Source organism: Bos indicus, chromosome 11 (assembly GCF_029378745.1).
Source record: "Bos indicus isolate NIAB-ARS_2022 breed Sahiwal x Tharparkar chromosome 11, NIAB-ARS_B.indTharparkar_mat_pri_1.0, whole genome shotgun sequence".
NCBI classification, from domain to species: Eukaryota; Metazoa; Chordata; class Mammalia; order Artiodactyla; family Bovidae; genus Bos; species Bos indicus.
The window spans coordinates 99633602-99658559 of record NC_091770.1 but is presented as its reverse complement, the minus strand read 5'-3'; the positions used below and the strand labels follow the sequence as shown (position 1 = coordinate 99658559).

General features: G+C 43.8%; 1 long non-coding RNA gene across 1 annotated transcript in view; it reads left to right on the top strand.

Moving 5' to 3' along the window:
- LOC139185864 (uncharacterized) overlaps positions 1-24285 on the top strand; it is a 36660-nt gene extending 12375 nt beyond the window's left edge. Inside the window, exon 3 of the long non-coding RNA XR_011569468.1 lies at positions 24008-24285. This is a non-coding gene — a long non-coding RNA (uncharacterized lncRNA). The remainder of the gene's footprint in view (positions 1-24007) is intronic.
- The last annotated feature ends 673 nt before the right edge of the window (positions 24286-24958 follow it).

Here is a 24958-nt window from a genome sequence, read left to right as displayed (position 1 = left end):
AACTATGGAATGAGGTTCGTGACATTGCACAGGAGACAGGGATCAAGACCATCCCCATGGAAAAGAAATGCAAAAAAGCAAAATGGCTGTCTGGGGAGGCCTTACAAATAGCTGTGAAAAGAAGAGAAGCAAAAAGCAAAGGAGAAAAGGAAAGATATAAGCATCTGAATGCAGAGTTCCAAAGAATAGCAAGAAGAGATAAGAAAGACTTCTTCAGCGATCAATGCAAAGAAATAGAAGAAAACAACAGAATGGGAAAGACTAGAGATCTCTTCAAGAAAATTAGAGATACCAAGGGAACATTTCATGCAAAGTTGGGCTCAATAAAGGACAGAAATGGTATGGACCTACCAGAAGCAGAAGATATCAAGAAGAGGTGGCAAGAATATACAGGAAAACTGTACAAAAAAGATCTTCACGACCCAGATAATCACGATGGTGTGATCACTGACCTAGAGCCAAACATCCTGGAATGTGAAGTCAAGTGGGCCTTAGAAAGCATCACTACAAACAAAGCTAGTGAAGGTGATGGAATTCCAGTTGAGCTATTCCAAATCCTGAAAGATGATGGTGTGAAAGTGCTGCACTCAATATGCCAGCAAGTTTGGAAAACTCAGCAGTGGCCACAGGACTGGAAAAGGTCAGTTTTCATTCCAATCCCAAAGAAAGGCAATGCCAAAGAATACTCAAACTACCGCACAATTGCACTCATCTCACATGCTAGTAAAGTAATGCTCAAAATTCTCCAAGCCAGGCTTCAGCAATATGTGAACCATGAACTTCCTGATGTTCAAGCTGGTTTTAGAAAAGGCAGAGGAACCAGAGATCAAATTGCCAACATCCGCTGGATCATCAAAAAAGCAAGAGAGTTCCAGAAAACATCTATTTCTGCTTTATTGACTATGCCAAAGCCTTTGACTGTGTGGATCACAATAAACTGTGGAAAATTCTTCAAGAGATGGGAATACCAGCCCACCTGACCTGCCTCTTGAGAAATGTGTATGCAGGTCAGGAAGCAACAGTTAGAACTGGACATGGAACAACAGACTGGTTCCAAATAGGAAAAGGAGTACATCAAGGCTGTATAATGTCACCCTGCTTATTTAACTTATATACAGAGTACATCATGAGAAATGCTGGACTGGAAGAAACACAAGCTGGAATCAAGATTGCCGGGAGAAACATCAATAACCTCAGCTATGCACATGACACCACCCTTATGGCTGAAAGTGAAGAGGAACTAAAAAGCCTCTTGACAAAAGAAGTGGAGAGTGAAAAAGTTGGCTTAAAGCTCAACATTCAGAAAACGAAGATTATGGCAACCGGTCCCATCACTTCATGGGAAATAGATGAGGAAACAGTGGAAACAGTGTCAGACTTTATTTTTGGGGGCTCGAAAATCACTGCAGATGGTGACTGCAGCCATGAAATTAAAAGATGCTTACTCCTTGGAAGGAAAGTTATGATGTCCAACCTAGATAGCATATTCAAAAGCAAAGATGTTACTTTGCCAACAAAGGTCTGTCTAGTCAAGGCTATGGTTTTTCCTGTGGTCATGTATGGATGTGAGAGTTGGACTGTGAAGAAGGCTGAGCGATGAAGAATTGATGCTTTTGAACTGTGGTGTTGGAGAAGACTCTTGAGAGTCCCTTGGACTGCAAGGAGATCCAAGCAGTCCATTCTGAAGGAGATCAGCCCTGGGATTTCTTTGGAAGGAATGATGCTAAAGCTGAAACTCCAGTACTTTGGCCACCTCATGCGAAGAGTTGACTCATTGGAAAAGACTCTGATGCTAGCAGGGATTGGGGGCAGGAAGAGAAGGGAATGACAGAGGATGAGATGGCTGGATGGCATCACTGACTCGATGGACGTGAGTCTGAGTGAATTCCGGGAGTTGGTGATAGACAGGGAGGCCTGGCGTGCTGCGATTCATGGGGTCGCAAAGAGTCGGACACAACTGAGGGACTGAGCTGAACTGAGGTTGATCATAGTGTTTCTTCCATGGAGCAAGCACCTTTTGATTTCATGACTGCAGTCAATATCTGCAGTGATTTTGGAGCCCAAGAAAAGAAAGTCTCTCACTGTTTTCACTGTTTCCCCATCTATTTGTCATGAAGTGATGGGACCAGATACCATGATCTTAGTTTTTTGAACATTAAGTTTTAAGCCAGCTTTTTCACCCTCTTCTTTAACTTTCATCAAGAGACTCTTTAGTTCCTCTTCACTTTCTGCCATAAGGGTGGTGTCATCTGCGTATCTGAGATTATTGGTATTTCTCCTGGCAATCTTGATTCCAGCTTGTGCTTCATCCAGCCCTGCATTTCACATGATGTACTCTGCATAGAAGTTAAATAAGCAGGGTGACAATATACAGCCTTGTCATACTCCTTTCCCTATTTGGAACCAGTCTGTTGTTCCATGTCCGGTTCTAACTGTTGATTCTTGATCTGCATACAGATTTCTCAGGAGGCAGGTAAGGTGGTCTGGTATTCCATCTCTTGAAGAGTTTTCCACAGTTTGTTGCAATCCACACAGTAAAAGGCTTTGGCGTAGTCAACAAAGCAGAAGTAGATGTTTTTCAGGAATTCTCTTGCTTTTTCTATGATCCAAGGATGTTTGCAATTTGATCTCTGGTTCCTCTGCCTTTTCTAAATCCAGCTTGAACGTGTGGAAGTTCACCATTAATGTACTGTTGAAACCTGGCTTGGAGAATTTTGAGCATTACTTTGCTAGCATGTGAAATGAGTGCAATTGTGTGGTAATTTGAGCATTCTTTAGCATTGCCTTTCTTTGGGATTGGAGTGAAAACTGACATTTTCCAGTCCTGTGGCCACTGCTGAGTATTTTCCAAATTTGTTGGCATATTGAGTGCAGCACTTTAACAGCATCATCTTTTAAGATTTGAAATAGCTCAACTGATTTTCCAGCCTTGGAATCTGGCAAAGGGACTGAGAACCCCCAGAGAATTTGACTTCGGAGGCCTGTGGGATTTGATTACAGAATTTACATAGGATTGGGGAAACAGACTCTTGGAGGGCACAAACAAAACCTTGTGTGCACCAGGACCTAGCAGAAAGGAGCAGTGACCCCACGAGAGACTGACCCAGACTTGCCCGTGAGTGTCCAGGAGTCTCTGGGGGAGGCGTGGGTCTGCGGCAGCCTGCTGCAGGGTCAGGGGCACTGAGTGGCAGTGCGTGCACGGGACCTTTGGAAGGAGGTCGCCATTATCTTCATTAGCTCCACCATAGTTTGGCCTCAGGTCAAACAACAGGGAGGGAACACAGCCTTGACCATCAACAGAAAACTGGATTAAAGATTTACTGCATGGCCCCACCCATCAGAACAAGACCCAGTTTCCCCCACAGTCAGTCTCTCCCATCAGGAAGCTTCCATAAGCCTCTCATCCTTATCCCTCAGAGGGCAGACAGAATGAAAATCACAATTATAGAAAGTAATCAAACTGATCACATGGACCACAGCCTTGTCTAACTCAATGAAATTGTGAGCCTCGTCGTGTAGGACTACCCAAGACAGATGGGTCATGGTGGAGAGTTCTGACAAAATGTGGTCCACTCGAGAAGGGAATGGCAAACCACTTCAGTATTCTTGCCTTGAGAACCCCATGAACAGTATGAAAAGGCAAAAATATTGGACACTGAAAGATGAACTCCCTAGGTCGGTAGGTGCCCAATATGCTACTGGAGATCAGTGGAGAAATAACTCCAGAAAGAATGAAGAGATGGAGCCAAAGTAAAAACAACTCCCAGTTGTTGGTATGACTGGTGATGGAAGTAAAGTCCAATGCTATAAAGAACAATATTGCATAGGAACCTGGAATGTTAGGGCCATGAATCAAGGTAGATTAGAAGTGGTCAAACAGGAAATGGCAAGAGTGAACATCGACATTCTAGGAATCAGTGAACTAAAATGGACAGGAATGGGTGAATTTAATTCAGATAACCATTTTATCTACTACTGTGGCCAAGAATCCCTTAGAAGAAATGGAGTGGCCATCATAGGCAACAAAAGAATCCAAAATGCAGTACTGGATGCAATCTCAAAAACGACAGAATGATCTCTGTTCATTTCCAAGGCAAACCATTCATTATCACAGTAATCCAAGTCTGTGCCCCGACCAGTAATGCTGAAGAAGCTGAAGTTGAACCTTTCTATGAAGACCTACAAGACCTTCTAGAACTAACACCCAAAAAAGATGTCCTTTTCATCATAGGGGACTGGAATGAAAAAGTAGGAAGTCAAGAGATACCTGGAGTAGCAGGCAAATTTGGCCTTGGAGTACAAAATGAAGTAGGGCAAAGGCTAACAGAGTTTTGCCAAGAGAACGCACTGGTAAAGCAAGTCAGCCAATTTTATTTTCCCCACATTGACCAGCTGAGTTACTCTTCCTCCATGGGACAGAGAGAGACTGGGAGTGCTACACTAATTTAGCTCCCTCCACAAAGAAGGAAATATAAGGACTAGAAAAGAAATGTTCCTACAACAAGTGTGCTTTTTAGTTTTCAAAGTTGCAGCTATTGTTGATCTGCCTTTGCTATTTTGCTTCTAATTTTGCTGCATTGTGGGTAGAGGATGTGGCCTCCTTTACATCCATTTCAAAGTTTGCTCAGGCTTTCATTTATGACCCAACACAGGGACAACTTTTTAAATAAATGTTCATATATTCATGACAACTATGAAGCCGTTCCTTTTGTGATTCCTCGATTCAGACTAATTCTTTCAGTTTTTGCTTTACTTATTTCAAGATTAGTAGTTACATATGAAGAGCTTATTACTGGTGAGGCTTTTTGGTGATTTGTGACTTTAATCATCTTCTCATGTCCCTCTTTATCTCTTTCTAGTATTTCTTGGCCTTAGGTATATTTTGCCTGATATTAATATTCTATGTCAGCTTTCTTTTGGCTCCTATTTGCCTGGTGTATCTTTTCCCATTATTTTATTTTCAGTCTTTCCTTTTTCTTTTGCTTTAGAGTGTTGCTTCTACCCAACACTCTATTGTATTTTGTTTTGATCCAATATGACCTTCTCTGTCTTTAAGGAGACAAACGAAATCAATTTACATTCGTAATGACTGTTGATATATTTAGAGTTACTTCTACTGTTTTATTTTGTGTTCTCATTACACTACGTCTTTAAATTATTATTTCTCTTGTGTTAGCATCCCTGGACAGAAGAGCCTGACAGGCTGCAGTCCATGGGGTTGCAAAGAGTTAGACATGACCAAGCAACTAAGCACAACACACAGCCTCTATTAAGTTTACAGCTAAACCTTGAAATCTGTGTAGTTTATACTCACCGGCATATTTCATTTTGGTTTTTTGTTTCGTTTGTTTTTTACTCTTGTCTGTTCTATTTTATTCTATTTTAATTGTTTAAACTTTTTATTTGGCTGCATGTGGGATCTTTTGTCGTGGCGCACCGATTCTCTAGTTGTGGCTTGTGGGCTTCTCTTGCGGGGTGCGGGCTTAGTTGCTATATTACATGTGGGATCTTAGTTCCCGACAAGGGATCAAACCTAAGTCCCTGGCATTGCAAGGGGGATTCTTAACCACTGGACCACCAGGGAAGTCCCTAAACTTTTTATTTTATCTTGGAGTATAGCCAGTTAATTGTCGTGATAGTTTCAGGTGGACAGCAAAGGGACTCAGCCGTACCATACATGTATCTCCGTTTAATGTAGTCGCTCAGTCGTGTCTGACTCTTTGTGACCCCATGGACTGCGGCACGCCAGGCTTCCCTGCCCATCACCAACTCCCACAGCCTGCTGAAACTCATGTCCATCGAGTTGGTGATGCCATCCAACCATCTCATCCTCTGTCTTCCCCTTCTCCTCCTGCCTTCAGCCTTCCCCAGCATCAGGGTTTTTCCCAATGAGTCAGTTCTTCACTGTTACATATATCACTGAGCAGAGTTCCCTGTGCTATACAATCTGTCATTGGTTGTTATCCATTTAAAATATAGCAGTGTATACATGTTGATCCAAAATTCCCTAACTGTCCCTTCCCTGCATCCTTCCTCCGCTGCTAACCATAAGTTTATTGTCTAAGTCTGTGAGTCTGTTTCTGCTTTGTAAATAAATTCATTTGAATGATTTCTGGTTAGAATGTGCATATAAGGGATGTCATACAACATTTCTCTTTCTCTGTCTGACTTACTTCACTCAGTATGACAGTCTCTAGGTCCATTGACATTGTGGCAAATGGCGGTATTTCATTCGTTTTAATGGCCGAGTAATATTCCATTATATATGTACTACATCTTCTTTATCCATTCCTCTGGATATGTGATTTGAAAATACTTTCTCTCAATCTGTAGTTTTTCTTTTCTCCTAACAGTGTCTTTTAAAAGCTTAATTGATTTGGCTGCGTCAGCTCTTAATTGCGGCATGCGGGATCTTCGCTGTCATGCATCATCCTTCACTGTGGAGCATGGACTCTTTAGTTTTGGTGCATAGACCCAGAGGTTGTGGCCCACAGGCTTAGTTGCTCAGCAACGTGTGTGATCTTAGCTCCCTGACCAAGGATCAAATCCACGTCCCCTGGATTGCAAGGGGAATTCTTAACCACTAGACCAGCAGGGAAGTCTCCAAGAGTGTATTTTACAGAAGCAAAGCTGAACACTTTTGATATAACATAATTTATCATTTTTTTTTCTTTTATTTGTTGTTTTTCAGTTGCTAAGTCGTGTCTGAGTCTTTGCAACCCCATGGATGGCAGCACGCCAGGATTCCCTGTCCCTCACTATCTCCCAGAGTTTGCTCAAATTCACATCCATTGGGTCAGTGATGCCATCTATCCATCTCATCCTCTGCTGTCTCCTTCTCCTTTTGCCTTCAATCTTTTTCAGCATCAGGGTCTTTTCCAATCATCAGGTGGCCAAAGTGTTGAAACCTCAGCTTTAGCATCAGTTCTTCCAATGAATATTCAGGATTGATTTCCTTTAGGACTGACTGGTTTGATTTACTTGCAGTCCAAGGAACTTTCAAAGAGTCCTCTCCAGCACCACAATTCAAGAGCATCAATTCTTTGACACTCAGCCTTCTTTATGGTCCAACTCTCACACCCATACATGACTACTGGAAAAACCATAGCTTTGACCACATGGACTTTTGTTGGCAAAGTAATGTCTCTGCTTTTTAATATGCTGTCTAGGTTTGTCATAGTTTTCCTTACAAAGAGCAAGCATCTTTTAATTTCATGGCTGTGATCTGCAGTGATTTTGGAGCCAAAGAAAATAAAATCTGTCACTGCTTCTACTTTTCCGGTCATGATCTTAGTTTGTTCAATGTTTAGTTTCTAGCCAGCTTTTTCACTCTCTTCTTTCACCCTCAACAGGAGGCTTTTTAGTTCCTTTTCACTTTCTGCCATTAGAGTGGTATCATCTGTGTATCTGAGGTTGTTGATATTTTTCCCCAGCAGTCTTGAGTCCAGCTTGTGATTTATCTAACCTGGCATTTCGCATGATGTACTCTGCATAGAAGTTAAATAAGCAGGGTGACAATATACACCCTTGTCATACTCCTTTCCCAATTTTGAACCAGCCCGTTGTCCCATGTCCAGTTCTAACTGTAAGCTGCTTCTTGACCCGTATACAGGATTCTCAGGAGACAGGTAAGGTGATCTGGTATTCCCATCTCTTTAAGAATTTTCCATAGTTTGTTGTGATCCACACAGTCAAAGGCTTTAGTGTAGTCAATGAAGCAGAAGTAGATGTTTTTCTGGAATTCCCTTCCTTTCTCTGTGATCCAACAGATGTTGGCAATTTGATCTCTGGTTCCTCTGCCTTTTCTAAACCCAGCTTGTAAATCTGAAAGTTCTTGGTTCACATACTGCTGAAACCTAGCTTGAAGGATTTTGAACATGACCTTGCTAGCATGTGAAGTGAGCTCAATTGTCCAGTAGTTTGAACATTATTTGGCATAGCCTTTCTTTGTGATTGGAATGAAAACTGACTTTTTCAGCGTGGTGGCCACTGCTGAATTTTCCAAATTTGCTGACATAATGAGTGCAGCACTTTAACAGCATCATCTTTTAGGATTTGAAATAGCTCAGCTGGAATTCCATCACCTCCACTAGCTTTGTTCATAGTAATGCTTCCTAAGGCCCACTTGACTTCACACTTTTCTATACCATATCTAAGAATGCTTTGCTTATTCCAAGCCAAAAAGATTTTCCCCCTGTATTTTCTTCTAAAAGTTTTATTATTTTACTTTTATCATTTAGGTCTATGATCAATTTTGAGTTAATTTCTGTATAACATGTGACATAAGATTGACAATCTTTTTTTTCAATGTGTTGGTGGTTTAGTCTCTAAGTCGTGTCTGACTCTTGAGACCCCATGGACTGTAGCCTGCCAGGCTCCTCTATCCATGGGATTCTCCAGGCAAGAATACCAGAGTGGGTTGCCATTTCCTTCTCCAGGGGATCTTCCCAACCCAGGAATCGAACCCAGGTCTCCTGCACTGTAGGCAGATTCTTTACTGATTGAGCTATGAAGGAAGCCCTTTTTTTTTTTCAATGTAGCTATCCAGATTATTCTATTTGTTGGAAAAAACAACAACAAAAGAACCTGTTATCCTTTCTCAATAAAATTTCCTTTGCATCTTTGTAAAAAATAAACTGGCCAAACTTGTGTGATTCTATTTTTGGATTATATTCCTTGCTCCATTGACCTATGTATCTATCCCATGACCAGTTCCACACTAAAACTGTAGCTTTGTAGAAAGTCTTCAAATAGGTAGTGTGAATCCTGAAACTTGTTCTTCTTTTGCAAAATCATTTCAGCTATTTTGGTTTCTTTGCCTTTCCATGTAAATTACAGAATCAGCTTGTTTATTACAGAAAAGCCTGCTAGGATTTTTTCTGGGATTGGACTGAATCTAGTTGGATCATAGAAAAAGCAAGAGAATTCCAGAAAACCATCTACTTCTGCTTTGTTTACTATGCCAAAGCTTTTCACTGTGTGGATCACGACAAACTGTGGAAAATTCTTCAAGAGATGGGAATACCAGACCACCTTTCCTGCCTCCTGAGAAATCTGTATGCAGGTCAAGAAGCAACAGTTAGAACTGGCCATGGAACACCGGACTGGTTCCAAATTGGGAAAGGAGTAGGTCAAGGCTGTATATTGTCAGGCTGCTTATTTAACTTCTATGCAGAGTACATCATGTGAAATGCTGGGCTGAATGAAGCACAAGCTAGAATCAAGATTGCTGGGAAAAATATCAGTAATCTCAGATATGCAGATGACACCACCCTTATGGCAGGAAGCAAAGAGGAACTAAAGAGCCTCTTGATGAAAGTGAAAGAAGAGAGTGAAAAAGCTGGCTTGAAACTCAACATTCAAAAAACTAAGATCTTGGCATCCAGTCTCATCACTTCATGGCAAATAGATGGGGAAACAATGGAAACGGTGGCAGACTTTCTTTTCTTGGGCTCCAAAAATCACTGCAGATATTAACTGCAGCCATGAAATTAAAAGATGTTTGTTCCTTGGAAGAAAAGCTATGACCAACCTAGATAGCATATTAAAAAGCAGAGACATTACTTTGCCCACAAAGGTCCATCTAGTCAAAGCTATGATTTTTCCAGTAGTCATGTATGTATGTGAGAGTTGGACTGTAAAGAAAGCTGAGCACCAAAGAATTGATCCTTTTGAACTGTGGTGTTGGAGAAGACTCTTGAGAGTCCCTTGGACAGCAAGGAGATCAAACCAGTCAATCCTAAAGGAAATTAGTCTTGAGTATTCATTGGAAGGACTGATTCTGAAGCTGAAAAACTCCAATACTTTGGCCACCTGATGCAAAGAACTGACTGACTGGAAAAGACCCTGATGCTGGGGAAGATTGAAGGCAGGAGGAGAAGGGGGCAACAGAGGATGAGATGATTGGATGGCATCACCGACTCGATGGACATGAGTTTGAGCAAGATCCGGGAGTTGGTGATGAACAGGGAAGCCTGGCGTGCTGCAGTCCATGGGGACGCAAAGAATCATACACCACTAAGCAACTGAACTGAATTGAACTGAAGTGCCACTAATGTTTCAGGGAGTTCAATCTCAAAAAAGGAAAGGAGTGAGAACCAATATGAAGGTACATTATTGAGCTGGCCACTGCTTGATGTTAAACACAACTGATTCCTTGACCTTCTAGAACTATCTTGCACTTGTCTGGGCACTGAGTGAATCCATGGCATTTCAAGCACCAGCAGCCATAGAGAAGCCCATGGGGGCAGGAGGCAGAAATGCTCTCAGGGTGTGTCCATGTAGAGTTGATCCGAATCCTTGCAGAATTGGCTGGGACAAAACAACTGGCCAAGACTCTTGCAGACTGGTGGAGCTAGGAGGATTCAAGCTGGCACATAAGAGTATATGAGAAGTGTATTGTCCACGTGTCTTATGTGTTTCTTAAATTTTCATGTGTATACAGGCGTATAGTTTAATGCATCAAGTAGGTCCACAGACTTATCATGAAAACTTCAGCCTCCTGTCCCCCATCCTCAAATTCGTCCATCTTTCTGATCCCGAGGGGCAAGCAACTTCTACTCTTTTACTATTGCTTTTAGAATTTACGTCTGTATCACTAAATAACATGCTCTATTATTCCCCACCCCTAGTTTTCAGGCATTATCTGTCAACTTTTCACACCAGAAGGTGAGGAACTACCTGGATTTTGCCAGCAACACCCCTCCCCCTACTTTGCACACACATGCTTCCTGTCCCACTGTTCTTCCAGTAGAGTTTAAATCGTAATTTAAAGTTAACATTATTCAGTTCAGTTCAGTTCAGTCGCTCAGTCGTGTCCAACTCTTTGCGACCCCATGAATCGCAGCACACCAGGCCTCCCTGTCCATCACCAGCTCCCAGAGTTCACTCAAACTAACGTCCATTGAGTCGGTGATGCCATCCAGCCATCTCATCCTCTGTCATCCCCTTCTCCTCCTGCCCCCAATCCCTCCCAGCATCAGAGTCTTTTCCAATGAGTCAACTCTTCGCATGAGGTGGCCAAAGTACTGGAGTTTCAGCTTCAGCATCATTCCTTCCAAAGAACACCCAGGGCTGATCTACTTTAGAATGGGCTGGTTGGATCTCCTTGCAGTCCAAGAGATAATTATGATTACATAAATTCTATTCACCTTTGTGCCACATAGAACACATTAGCTATTTTTATTTTCTTTCACAATCTTTTGTTTTCCGTGTCGTTGATACTGTCTAGTTTCTATTTGTTTGCTTTGTTTTCTGTCTAATTATCATGAAATCATCCCAAGTCATTCCTCAGCAGCACCAACCACCTCTTGATACATCCAAGCACATTTCCCAGTTGCATCGTCTCGGAGATTTCTTTCACAGACCTCTCTGGTCTGTTCCTATTTCTTTTGGCTGCCCTCTAGGCTGTTGTGTTCTCCCTTCGTCAATAGCTTGAGGACTCACATTATTTCGCTTAGGCATGGGTTTCCCATCTTAACTTCTTTCTTGATCTATTCCTTGTTTTAGAGGTGCACATTCTCTAATAAATTCCCAAGAAAGGATGTTCCCAAACCAAATTTGGGTTCATTTGCCTATGTGCAGTGAAGCCAATCTATTAACACTAGGATGTGGGGAAGCAAAGTGCAGGGCACCAACCAAGGAGTCCAGGTAACTAGTGCTTAGAAGTCCTAAACTTTCCAAGTACATTCAGATAAAGAGCTTTAAAGATAGGGTGAGGTGGGGCGTCTGTGTGTGGGGTATGTGATCAGCTCCTAGACATTCATCTGATTGGTTGGAGATGAGGTAATCAAGAGTCAACATCATCAACCTTCTGGTTCCAACTGATCTGGGGTCTAAGTGCTTGTGGATAGCATACAGTCAACTCCTTCCACCTGGTGGGGGTTTCAGTTTCTGCAAAACAGCTCAAAGGATATATAGCTCAGAATATTATCTATAGCCCTTGCTGCTGCTGCTAAGTCACTTCAGTCGTGTCCGACTCTCGGTGACCCCATGGACTGTAGCCCACCAGGCTCCTCCGTCCATGGGATTTTCCAGGCAAGAGTACTGGAGTGGGCTGCCACTGGCTTCTCCGCTATAGCCCCTGAGGAGGAACTAAAGGTCATTGACTTTGTTTCATGGGTAAACTATTATTTTTTGTCTTGCTTGACTTTCCCCTTCTTTCTGCCTTTTCCCACTTCTCTGATTAAATTTATTCTTTTTTATTCTTTTCTTCTCAATGATTTTTATTGGAGTATAGCTGCTTTGCAATGTTGTGTAAGTTTATTCTTTGACTGAAGTTTTTCTATGGACAAAAGGGAGGAGGAGGACGCAGCAGGGCAGAGTGGGAATTCTGTTCTAGGAAGGCCCCGTGGGTCCTGCTCTGTTACAGGACCTCTGTTGAATGAGTACCCCTTCCTCTTTGTTGCTGTGTTAGTTGTTCAGTCGTGTCCAAGTCTTTGCAACCCCACTGACTTTAACCACCCAAGCTCCTCTGTCCATGGAATTTTCTAGGCAAGAATACTGGAGAGGGTTGCCATTTCCTTTTCCAGTGTATCTTCCTGACCCAGGGATTGAAGCTGGGTCTCTGGCATTGCAAGTAGATTCTTTATTGTCTGAACTGCTAGGGAAGCCCTTCTGTTACAGATGCATGGGAGTTAAGCTTTTTGAGACTGTTTATTTCTGAAAATCTTTATTCTACACTCACAACTGATAGTTTGGTTGGGTATAGAATCCTAAGTTTTATGCATACTTTTCTCTGGATTTTGAAGGCATTGTGGTCTAAATTGGTGTTGTTGTTAAGAAATCTGATGCCCTTCTGATTACTGATGTTTCGTGCAAAACCTAATTTTTTCTCTCTGGGAGTTTGTATGACTTTTGTTTTGTTCTCAGTGATCTAAAATTTCACAATAATGTGTCTTCGTGTGAGAATAGCATCCATTTCATTCAGTACTTAGTGGGCGTCTTCAAACTGGAAACCCATGTAATTTAATTCAGAGACATTTACTTGAATAGTTTATTGAGTGAGTACCCCTTCCTCTTTGATTTTCTCTATTCTTTATGGGGTCTCTTTTCTTTGGATGTGAGATCTCCCAGGTTGGTTCTCTAATTTTCACATCTTTATTCTCTTGTATTTTGTCTTTTTGCTCTACTTGCTGGGAAATTGCCTCATCTGCAACTTTATCTTCTAAACTTTCCATTCAACTTTTAACTTGTGCTATGCAAGAGAAATTTTTTTGTTGTTGTTCTCAAAACATTCCTTTTTAATAACATCCTGTATTTGTTTAATGTGTGCGCTTACGTCTTTGATGATACTAATGATAATTTTTTTGGCGTTTTCTTTTTATCATCATCTGTATTCCCTCCAAGTTGCTTTTTACCTGTTTGTTATTGTCTGACTATGAGTTAGGAGCTTCTCTTATGTGCTTGGTCATCCTTGGCTTCTACACACACAGTCTGCTCAGAAGCTCAGAGCTCAGAGTTGGCTGCCCTCCAGAGACTCCACTGAAGGGTGATCTGGCTAGGCTCTTTCACTGAGCAACTTCTATTGTCACTGCCTTTAGGTATTTCTTCCTCGGTTTCTCAGGTTTGCAAGAGTTATCTTTCAGTCTCCTGCCTGGAGGTTCATACTAAACCTGCTTGCCATTTGGCAGTATTAGTATTCACTGTGAGGACCTTCACTTAATTTCTCCACTTTCAATGCAATGCCCCTGCCCCTAGCTGGGTCTACTGTTCCCCAGGACAGAGTCCCATGGCTTTACCCACTCCAGGGAATAATATTCTGTTGGGATATAGTAGAGGCAGTCACCTTGGGGAATGGAATCTTGGTTACTAGCTGCTCTTTCAAGCTCTCTTTCAAGTTTGCTGTAGTTCCCTCTGCTTTCTTACCTGTGCTGCCCAAAGTACCTGGTACTCAGTTCCTGAAGCTTTGGGGGTTTAGTGTGTCCTAGACTTTCCTCGCTGCCAGTTTAGGACTCAATTTTTTGCATCCATGAAGTCCATTCTCACTCATCAGTCTGCTTTCCAATTTCAAAATTATCCTTTTTTTTTTTATTGTGGTACTTTAAAAATTCCTTTTCTGCTCCTTTTTGAAAATTTTCAGGAGGGATCAGGGATAAATGCCTGTGTTTAATCTACTGTCTATAGCGCTTGCTTTGGCAGCACTTATATTAATCTGCTGTCTATAGCAGGAACCCTGGCTATTCTTTTTTCATTATATTAATTCTTTTTCATATTTCCCAAAACATTTTAGTCATTGCAGTCACAGCTATTCTCTGGTCTCTATCTCCTGGATCTATCATCTGAGGTTCAGTGAGATGGGTGGGGGTCAGTGAGGGGAGTGGGGCAAGCATATCATTAGTTTTCCCACTGACTCTGTCTCACGACTGCTTTTGTTCTGTAATTTTGTCTTTGTGAGCTCATCTGCAGAAACCTTTGTCTGTGGGAACCCTGAGCAGCCTGAGTTGAGGTCATGGCCCTCTAGGGAGTGTTTGCATTTGTTTCTGCCCAGTGCCCACAGACATCTCCAGCCAGGGACCCCTTTTTGTATTAGCTTCTTGCTTTCAGAGTCTCCTGAACACAAGGGAAGCAGGGTAGTGTAAATTTAAATCCCAACCCCCTTGGGGCTCCGTCTATGATTACAAATTCCCAGAGCCCTGGCTGTAGCAGATGAGCTGACTAGTGATGTGTCTGAGCAGAGAGTAGACATTTTTTTTTTAAATCCTTGCCCACCTTTTCACCAAGAATATAACTCTGAAGAGTCTGGCTTGGAGGTAGGTCTCATTTACAACTCCCGGCTTTGTGAAGCCCAAAGCCTTATTTCTTGTCCCCACAGGGGCTGTAAAACCCAATCCCAGGTTGCCGAGTCCCACAGCCCCCTCCCTGCCTGTGCCCGCCCAACACAGCACCAACACTAGCCCTCATGATTCCTGCTCTGGTTTTCAGCTCTGTCTTTGTTTTTATCCCTGGGGTGTTCCCTTCCTTTCTTGCAAGCTCAGCCATGCATTTAAAAGGATGTTTGTTATATTTTAGCCACCGTTTCGGAGTCCCGCTTTGTAGCAGGATGGTTTTCTGCTGTGTAACTCACGATTCTGCTTGGAAATAAAAGTCCTGTGTTTTTGGTGGCCCCCCCCCCCCCCCCCCCCCCCCGCCGCCACTGGTTTCTACTGTCTTTTGCATCTCTGTATTCCCCACAGCAGCGCATCAATAGAGGCTCGGTGAACAGTGAATAAAGGGAGCTGAATTGCCACGATTGGTGTCCTAGTCACCTAATTGGCGATTTTGAAAAAGGCACAGCAAAGCTGAGTCAGTATCTCTGGCAGTCCTGCTGTTTGGAGCAGGAGTCTCAGAGAACATTCAAGACCCATCCTGGGCTGGACTCAGCCTACCCATGGGTACCATCTGATGTCCAGCCAGCCCTCCTAGACATCCTGACTGCCGGCCACACACCTGAATACAAGCTGGGTCTCATCCTTCTTTGAACTTTGGGTTCCCAGTCCCTTGCCCAGGCCGGGTGCCCACAGGGAGCCTCTGCAGCGTTGCCTGCAGAGCTTCATAGGGGCTGTTTGCTCGCTTGACCAGCCTCATCCACCAGGCTCACACTCCCCGGAGGAGGCCGGCTGCTTTCCTCTCTGTGTCTTCAGCATCTTCACGGTAACAGTGTAAACAACCGAAGCCGCTCCATAAATGTGTGTCTAATGCGTGAACGAGCGAGCCGGCATTCCCAGAGAACCAGAGTTTGGATTTTACAAAATTAAAGCAGCTGTTACAGCCTGGTGGCTGTAACATCCTGGGGGAAGAGGGAAGAGGGACTCCTCCCCCCAGCCCCTCCCCTCTCCTTCTCGTGGGTGGGTGGGGCTCCCCGTCCAAGTTTGGGAAGACAAGGGGAACTGGGTGCCTGTCTCCCCAGATCTGTGGCCCCCAGCAGCTTTGTCTCTGTGGGTGCCTTGGCTGCCAAGATACATGGATGAAAGGAAGGTCGCAGTGACCCCCCCCTCACAATTAGTTTACAAAGCACTTTCCCTCTGATGAAGACACGCTGGGAAGGGATTCTGCAAGTGTGTGTTGGGGGCGGGGAGACTTGGAGTCAGGATGAGGGTATCAGGGCTGCAGTATCCAGTGGCCACGAGCCGGGTGCCACCACCGAGTGAGCACTTGAGATGTGGCTGTTCTGAACCTAGAGGTGCCTAAAGTGTAAGATACACACCAGGGTTCACAGACTTGGAATGAAAAAATAAAAGTAAATATCTCATTAAGAATTTAAAATATTCATGACATGTCAAAATGATAATATTTTGGATGTATTAGGTTAAACACAAATATTATTAGAATGAATTCCACCAGCTTCTTTTGACTTTGTTTTAGTGAAGCTATCAGAACAGTTCAAATTACCCACATGAGTTGTGTTTGTGGCTGGCATCTCATTTCTGTTGGAGGCACTGGTCTAGAGCATGGGCCACGTGATTCCCAAGCAGGCTTTCCTCCACTCACAGCCCTGGGCACCAAACATGGGCCCCAGGACAGACAGGTGTATCTGCAGGATCCTGGTTTGGTCTCTGCTGCAACATCTATGAGTGGTCTGACTTTCCCTCGGACAGATCCTGATTTTCTCATCTGAAAATGGCACAGTTTTGCCCACAGGGAAACGAAATGGTTTTGAGGATTCAGGAATCAGACACAGCTCTTCCCAGTGGCCCATTCATGTCCTCATCATAATGGCCACTGGGCTATAGCAGCCCAAGAGCAGGGCCTTGCCTGCTGTAGGCTGAATGAATGAATGAGTGCCTGTTCAACCCCACTGAACCTTTGGCTTATCCATGAAACAACTTCCTGTGGCTGTGAAGACCTTCTCAATCTGGCTTCCACCTTCACATGTATATCATATTCATGAAATGCCCAGTTGTGGGTGCAACCAGATTTTGAGAACTGCCGCTGCCTTATTTTGGGATCCTCTGAGAGCAGAGCTTGAGTTAAGGACTTGGGGGTGACCCCAGGAGGCAGAAGAGCAGGGAATAGAAGGAGGAGGAGCGGTGGGGGGGTGTCCTTCTCTGCTTTGGGTGAGAGAAGGCTGGTTTCCACTAGGAACTCTAGAAGTATACAGAATGCCTCCCAGAATTGTTTTCTGGAAGATGGGAGGAGGGGGGCATCCATCCGCTGGCTTCTTTTTCCATTGCAGAATATTGCTCGGGGATCTTTACCTGCCACTTCTGAGCTGTCTAGTGGCTTTGGGGGGCCTTGGGAGAAGCTCGGAGGCAGAAAATCTCCTGCTTAAGGTGGCACAAGTTACACTGAGTCAGGACAGTCCACCTCATTGCAGCTGAAATCAGAGGGGAGACCAGGGGGTGTAAGGGGGCAGAGAAGTGTCTGCTATAGTCCCTGAAGTCTAGAAAGACACCGAAAAGAGTCCGTATTTGTTGCAACAAATAAACAAAGTTAGTAGCTCAACTTAAGGTTTGTGTTTTGACAGAATGGGCTATGGCTTATGGGCAATTTTTGGAAAGTAAGCCGAAACCTTATTCTTTTGTTCATGCATGCATGCATTCATTCAAACATCAGTCGATATTTATTGGACACTGATTCTGGGTCAGGCCCCTGCCCACCCCAGAAAGGACAGCAGAATGAAAGAGAGGGGTAAGGATGTCATTGTACCAACAAAGGGGAATCTTTCCTAATTTATAAATTGTTATTTGCAAACTTCAGTTTTTTAGTCTTACTGGTAACAGGGGATTAATGCTGAAGGTCACCTATTGTTGGCTGACAGTTCAACCCAAAGCCCCTGAAGAGGATTTGGCCTCTTCCCTGGGTCAAGGAGAACTTATAAATGAATTTACCCACCCATGCTGCTTTCTGAGGTCACTCAGTCTGCAGCCCCTGAACACCCGCTTGGTGCCAGGCTTTGTGCAGTTTCCAGGAGTGCAGTGGTGAATGAGACAAAGCCCTGCCCTTAAGAGCTCACAGTCTGGAGGGGGAGATGGTAGCACCCTGGCAGAATCTGGAGGCAGGCACCAAGCCCTGAGAAGGGAGGGAGAGGGCTGTGTCCTGCTGGGTCTTGGAAAGCTTTCTGGAGGAGGTGTAATCAGATATTCACCCCAAGGCCTCTGGGCCCCAGATGTGAGCTTCTGGCACAGACCAGACCTGGCTGAACCCCATAACTGGCTGCTTGGCAGAGGACATTGGCAAACCCAGGCTTGCTCTGGGCCATTTGCATATCATTTGCATCGATCTGCATATGCGGTGGCACAGCCTGGTCTCTTATGCATTTAAATTGCAAGTTATTTGTCTCTCTTTGAAAGCTTTCATTTTTTTTTTTCCCCAAGGGTGGGCTGGCTCCATTTCCCCTCCTTGCCCTTATAATGCAAGACTTTGTTGAGTTTGCCAAGCACGGTGCAAGGCTGTAGATCTTGGGTTTCGATATATGTTATTCTGGCTTTCAGAATACTTTGTTATTTTCAAGGGATCCATGACAGCTTGGTGCAAAAGAGAGTGTTGAGCATGTGTACCCCATGTCCAGATGGGGAAACTGAAGCAGAGAGTGATTAAAGTGAGATGCCCAACCTCATCACTTCTTATGTTGGAGGCAAGACCATGGGTAGGGGTGAAGTCACTTGATTTCTGATTGCCCATTGAGAGGGCTTTTAGAGGTTAATTCTTTGTACAGATGGTGGGAGGAGATCCAGAGAGGGGCAGGGACTTGCCAAAGGCCACTGGTTGGTCCAGGATGCAGCCTTGGCTTCCACAGCTCTGCCTGAAGACAATGAGTCCCTCTGTCAAGGTGCTTGTTTTGGCTGCTGTGTCAGTGACATTTGCCCCTTAGAGGGGGACCTGCCCCATAAATATCGAGTGTATTGATATCTCCTTATCTGAGTTGCTGTTTAAGCCTGGTGAGTATCACCCAACCCAGCCCTTCTCATTTGACCAGGACTTGACTTAGCCCAGATATGAGTTAACAGGAGTCTTTGTTGGTCTTCTAACTGGGGACTTTCTGCCACCAAGGAGGCACAGTTAGGGCTATCTCAGAGGATGAAGGTCTCTCCCTGCACTTAGAAGATGCACCTCTGACATTACTATGAAATCAAACTTGAAGACATCAGTTTGTATCTTAAAGTATGTCAACAGATAGGGACTTACTCAAAGTCAACACTGGACCTGACTAATTATCATATCATTGGGGATATTTACTCGTAAGAATCAGTTCAGTTCAGTTCAGTTCAGTCGCTCAGTCGTGTCCAGCTCTTCGCGACCCCATGAATCGCAGCACACCAGGCCTCCCTGTCCATCACCAACTCCCTGAGTTCACTCAGACTCACGTCCATCGAGTCAATGATGCCATTCAGCCACCTCATCCTCTGTCGTCCCCTTCTCCTCCCACCCCCAATCCCTCCCAGCATCAGACTCTTTTCTAATGAGTCAACTCTTCTCATGAGGTGGCCAAAGTACTGGAGTTTCAGCTTATGCCTCATTCCCTCCAAAGAAATCCCAGGGCTCATCTCCTTCAGAATGGACTGCTTGGATCTCCTTGCAGTCCAAGGGACTCTCAAGAGTCTTCTCCAACACCACAGTTCAAAAGCATCAATTCTTCGGTGCTCAGCCTTCTTCACAGTCCAACTCTCACATCCATACATGACCACAGGAAAAACCATAGCCTTGACTAGACGAACCTCTGTTGGCAAAGTAATGTCTCTGAGACATTACTCAGAATGTCTAAGAATAGAACTAGGTAATTCACTGCTAATAACAGCTCCTATTTATCGAGCACTTTGCCATGTACAGATATGGGGCTGGGTTTTTAGCTCAGGTTACTTTCATTGCTCATCCTAAAGACAGGGACTGTTTTTCCTGTTATACAAGCGAGGCCACCGAGGCTCACTGAGACGAAGAAATTTGTTCAAGGTCACACAGCAATACAGGGTCAAGACTCAACTATGAGATGGCTGGCTCCAGACCTCAACACAATGACCTACATTTTCCACTAAACCATATTGCTTCCAATGTCAAGTCTAAAATTAGACCTAACATGAGCACTAAATTAAGTCTTGGGCAACATGATGTAGTTTGTAAAGCATAGACTTGCTGGTAGTGGAGGAGTAGTTTATATCAGATTAACTTCCTGCTGGTAACAATTATAAAATCTATACAGAAATATATAGAACAGATTTGTTTGGAATTACTGGAGAGTGACCAAAAACAGACAAATTAGAGGAGATATGACCCTTGAAACTAAGAAACTCGACTGGTAAGAAATGCATTCATCTGGATTTTCCCCTGAGAGTGTTTCCTAGTTTATGTAGTACATGAGGGGGTAGGACTCAAAGAGAAAGCAGAGAAGCCTTATTGATTGAGAAGTAAGAAGTTAGGAGTTCGGGGCCTGCCGAGCAGCTGGAAATTGAGAAAGAAGATCCCAGAAAACAGAGCTACAGAGGGAGAAAACTCCACTCAGATTCTGGGCTGGCTCTGCCGTGGGGCATGACTCCAAGGAGTCCAGGCGAAAACACAGCTGGAGGGCTGAAAAAGCTGAGCAGAGACATTTGCAGCTGCTTGGCATTAGGGATACAGATTTTTTAGTTCAAATCTCGCCAAGTTAGAGTGGCTTGGTAAATACACCAGGCTTTTCACTGAGATCCTGGGGGACCATCACTTAGGAGTAAGGACCAGAATAAAACTGCTCTAACAAAGTTTAAAACCAGGACTTCACAAGACCAAGGTGAATGGCCAACAATTAAACAGAAACAGTATACAAAATTCTTCAGAGGAAGATAACACAATCCAGAAGCCCTACAGTGTATCATCACAATGTCCAGAATAAAATTAAAAATTACAAGATATGGAAAGAAACAGGAACATGTGACACATAGACAAGATCAATAAAAAAAGAATCAGTGAGTTTAAAAACAGGTCAATAGAAATTATCCCCACTGAAATACAGATACAAAATGATGAAAAAGTGAACAGAGCCTCAATAATCTATAGGACAACATCAAGCAGTCTTAACATATACATGTAACTGGAGTTCAAGAGGTGGAAGAGAGATAATGGAGCAAAAAAAAAAATTTTTTTTAATGAAATATTGGCTGAGAATGTTCCGTGGGTTTGGAAAAGCAATCAACCTGCAGATCCAGGAAGTTCAGTGAACCCTAACCAGGATAAATACAAGGAAAATCATATCCAGGCACATCATGGTCAGACTGCCAAAAACTAAAGATCAAGAGAAAATCTGAAATACAGCTATAAAAATACATACAATAATTATGTATAGGAGAACAATGCAGAAGACGACAGACTTCTCATTAAAATAATGCAACTCAGGAGACAATAGAACAATTGACAACAAATGAGATTAAAATCTGTCAATTTAGAAAGCGATCAGTGAAAATATATTTCAAAATGGAAAAATAAAAACATTCCTGAATATATAAAACAAAGAATTTGTTTTGTTTCCATTAGATCTGCATTATAAGAAATGCTAAAGAAAAGTATTTAGGCTTAAGGAAAATGATGCCAGAATTGCAGAAAATGTACAAGGAAATTTTTGTAGGAAACAGTAGCACTGGGAATGGTGAATATGTGAATAGAAACAAAAGACTATTTTCCTTTTCTTAACATCTTTAAAAATTAATTGAGTCCTTAAAGCAAAAATGACAGTGTGTTCTGGAATTTATATCGCCTATAGAAGTAAAATATATGGGAACTTCCCCGGCAGTGCAGGGGGTAAGAATCCGCTTGCCAATTCAGGGGATATAGGTTTAATCCCTGGTCCAGGAAGATTCCACATGCTGCGGAGCCACTAAGCCCGTGTCCCATGACCACTGAACCCACACTCTAGAGCCCATGAGGCACAACTGCCAAGTCCGAGTGCTGCAACTACAGAAGCCTGAACACCTAGAGCCCACACTCTCCAACAAGAGAAACCACCTCATTGAGAAGCGTATGCACCAGATGGGCTTCTCTGGTGGCTCAGATGGTAAAGAATCCACCTGCAATGCAGGAGACCTGGGTTTGATCAATGCAGGGGATCCTGGGTCAGGAAGATCCCCTGGAGAAGGGAATGGCAAACCACATCAGAATTCTTGCCAGGAGAATTCCATGGACAGAGAAGCCTGGCAGGCTACAGTCCATGGGATCAGAAAGAGTCAGACACGACTGAGTGACTAACACTTTCATTCGCTGCAACCAAGAGTAATCACCCCTCACAATGACTACAGAAACCCTGCATGCAGCAACAAAGACCCAGTGCAACCAAAAATAAAATTTTTTAAAAAGTCAAGTGACCGTAATAGCACAAAGGACAGGAGAATATCAAGTAGAATTCAATTTCTATAAAGTTCTTACAGAATACATGAAGAAGTGCACTATTATGGGCAGGTAGACTGTGATAACTTAAGAATGCACATTGTAATCCCTGTGAGAGCAGCCCACACTATAAACAGGTAGAACTAAAAAAGCAATAGACCAAATGAAATGTTATAAACACTTGGTTAACCCAACAGAAGGCAGTCGAAGAAGAAAAAGGAACAAAGAAGAAAGGGGACAGACAGATACCAAATAGCAGGATGACGAATATACACCCACCTGCAATAATAAGTACATTAAATGTAAAAGGACTAGACTCTCCAGCTGAAAGGCAGATATTGTCAGACTTGATTTTTAAAATGGTCACGTCTGAGTTATTGGTGTATAAGTAAAATCAAATTAGGTTGTGCATCAAAGCTCTGAGCAGAGGGCCTGGCCCATGGTGGGTGCTTCTTAAGTGAAAACTCTCAACTTATTTTACAGTCCCTTTCCTGGAAGCCTGTCAGTGAACTTCCCATGGGGAGGCGCCAGTTAGCCATTCACATAGCATCATGCCCAGCTGAACATTCATCCAGCCAGACTTCACTGAGCAACAGCTGTATACCAGACAGTCAGGACCCTTCTCATTGGCATGTAGGTTACTTGTCTGCTTTTCAGGAGCAAGAAATAACCCTCCTTCTTTACCTACCTCAAAGGAGGAAAGTAGGGAGGGGTTAAGGTACAAACAAATGGATCCTTAACTCAGCACTGGAGCTTAGCTTTCCCAAGGCTGCCTGGGGTCAATAGCCTATGGTCTGTGAGGCTGCCTCATGCTGCCCAGCACCCTCTCCTTCCCTGGAAGCCTGTGCCAAGGTCTCCACCAATTTCCAGTGCCGCAGGGCTGCAGATAAGACCTCTTTCCCCAAAGAAGCTCTTGTTCTCTGGCTTGAAAAGCCAGCCCCCTTCTTATGCCTGGTGTCAAGTTCCCGGCAATCAAGCCCAAGCACCTGGGTTACCACTTGCAAGTTGACTCAGGATCAAACCCGCATCTCCTGCATTGTAGGTGGACTCTTTACCATTGAGTCACTGGGGAAGCCCTTATCCATCCTTAAAGCTGACCAGTTATCCACTAGACTGTCTGATCTACAACTGTAGGATATTTGGATTCATTCTATGCAGGGCTATTATGCAAACAGTGCTGCTATGAACATTTCCCATCACATCTTCTGGAGCACACACAGCCGCATGCCTTGGAATGAAAGTGTGGGTCAGAGAGTAGGATGCACCCAATTGGAGCAGACCTCACCCAGGCTTCCCACAGTGGTTGTAGTGATTCACATTCCCGCCAGCTGGGTGTGAGTTCCAGCTGCTCCTTGCGCTTACTAACACTTGCCATTGTCAGTCTTCTTTGCTTTAACTTTTCTTGTGTCTGACGTGGTACTTCACTGTCTTCTTAATTTGTGTTTCCTCTTGATGAGTCGTGAAGCTGGGCACTTTTTATCATGCATTTGCTGGTTATCTGGCTATTCATTTGTGAAGTATTTTAATTCATTGCTTCCGTTTTTTTTCTTGAGTTGTCTACCCCTTTCTTCTTGGATCATAAAACCAATCTGCTCTGTCCCACAGACTCAGAGCCATAGTAGTTGGGCCATAGTTGCACTGTAGGTGGTGACAGAGTTTCAAAAAAAGATACGTCCCATGAAACGAATCCGATTTGATTTTGTATTTGCTTGACCAATTTGTCTTGGTTTTGTGGCTCTCACAGCTATAAGGAAGACTTCCCTGGTGGTCTAGCAGTGAAGAATCCACCTGCCAGCGCAGGTACAATCTCTGGTCCAGGAAGATTCCACATGCCTAAGCAACGCAACTACTGAAGCGCATGCACCCAGAGCCTGTGCTCTGCAACAAGAGAAGCCACCACAGTGACAAGCCTGCGCATCACAGTCAGAGAGTAGCCCCTACTCGCGGCAACTAGAGAAAGCCTGCATGCAGCAACAAAGACCCAGCACAGACGGAAATAAACAATAAAATAAAACAATCTTCAAAAAGAGCTATAAGGACCTTATGCTTCAGTTAATGCTTGGACATGCCTCAATAACACTATGGTAAAAATATAAGGCAACAAGGAGGACCCATGAGGTCTCCTCTCCTCTTGGTAACCAGGAGGAGATTTTCAAAACACAAATCCAACACAAAAATTCCAAATCCAAAACACAAATCCCTTGCGTAATGCAGCTCACAGGATCCCTTCTGTCTGGGATGGGGACGAGGCTCCTCAGCCTGGCTCCCCTCATCTCGGCTCTCCTGTGTCACCCACTGAAGCTGTTGATCTTTCCTGGAACACGATCTGTCACTCCAGACCACTGCTCTGCACGGGCCCCCAGCTCTTGCCGCTGCTGTTGTGGAGGAGTCTCTACCCTTGGCCATCTTCCCCCTTCTTTGCTTAGAGTTGATTCCTTGCTCAGATCTCAGCTCAGTGGCTCAATGGTCACTTCCCAGGGAAGCCCTCACCATGGCCCTGAAACATGCCAATGCAGCTGCTGCTTTCCTTCTTTGCATGATCTCAGTTCTATTTTGTCTTTCTTTGTGGCTTTCTTCCCTCCTAGAATGCAGGTTCCGCAAAGGCAGGGACAGCATTGCCCTTCCACCCCCTACCTTTTATTCCCCAGTGTTTGGCAGTTGGTGAGTGCTCAATGCACGTTTTTTGAGTGACTTA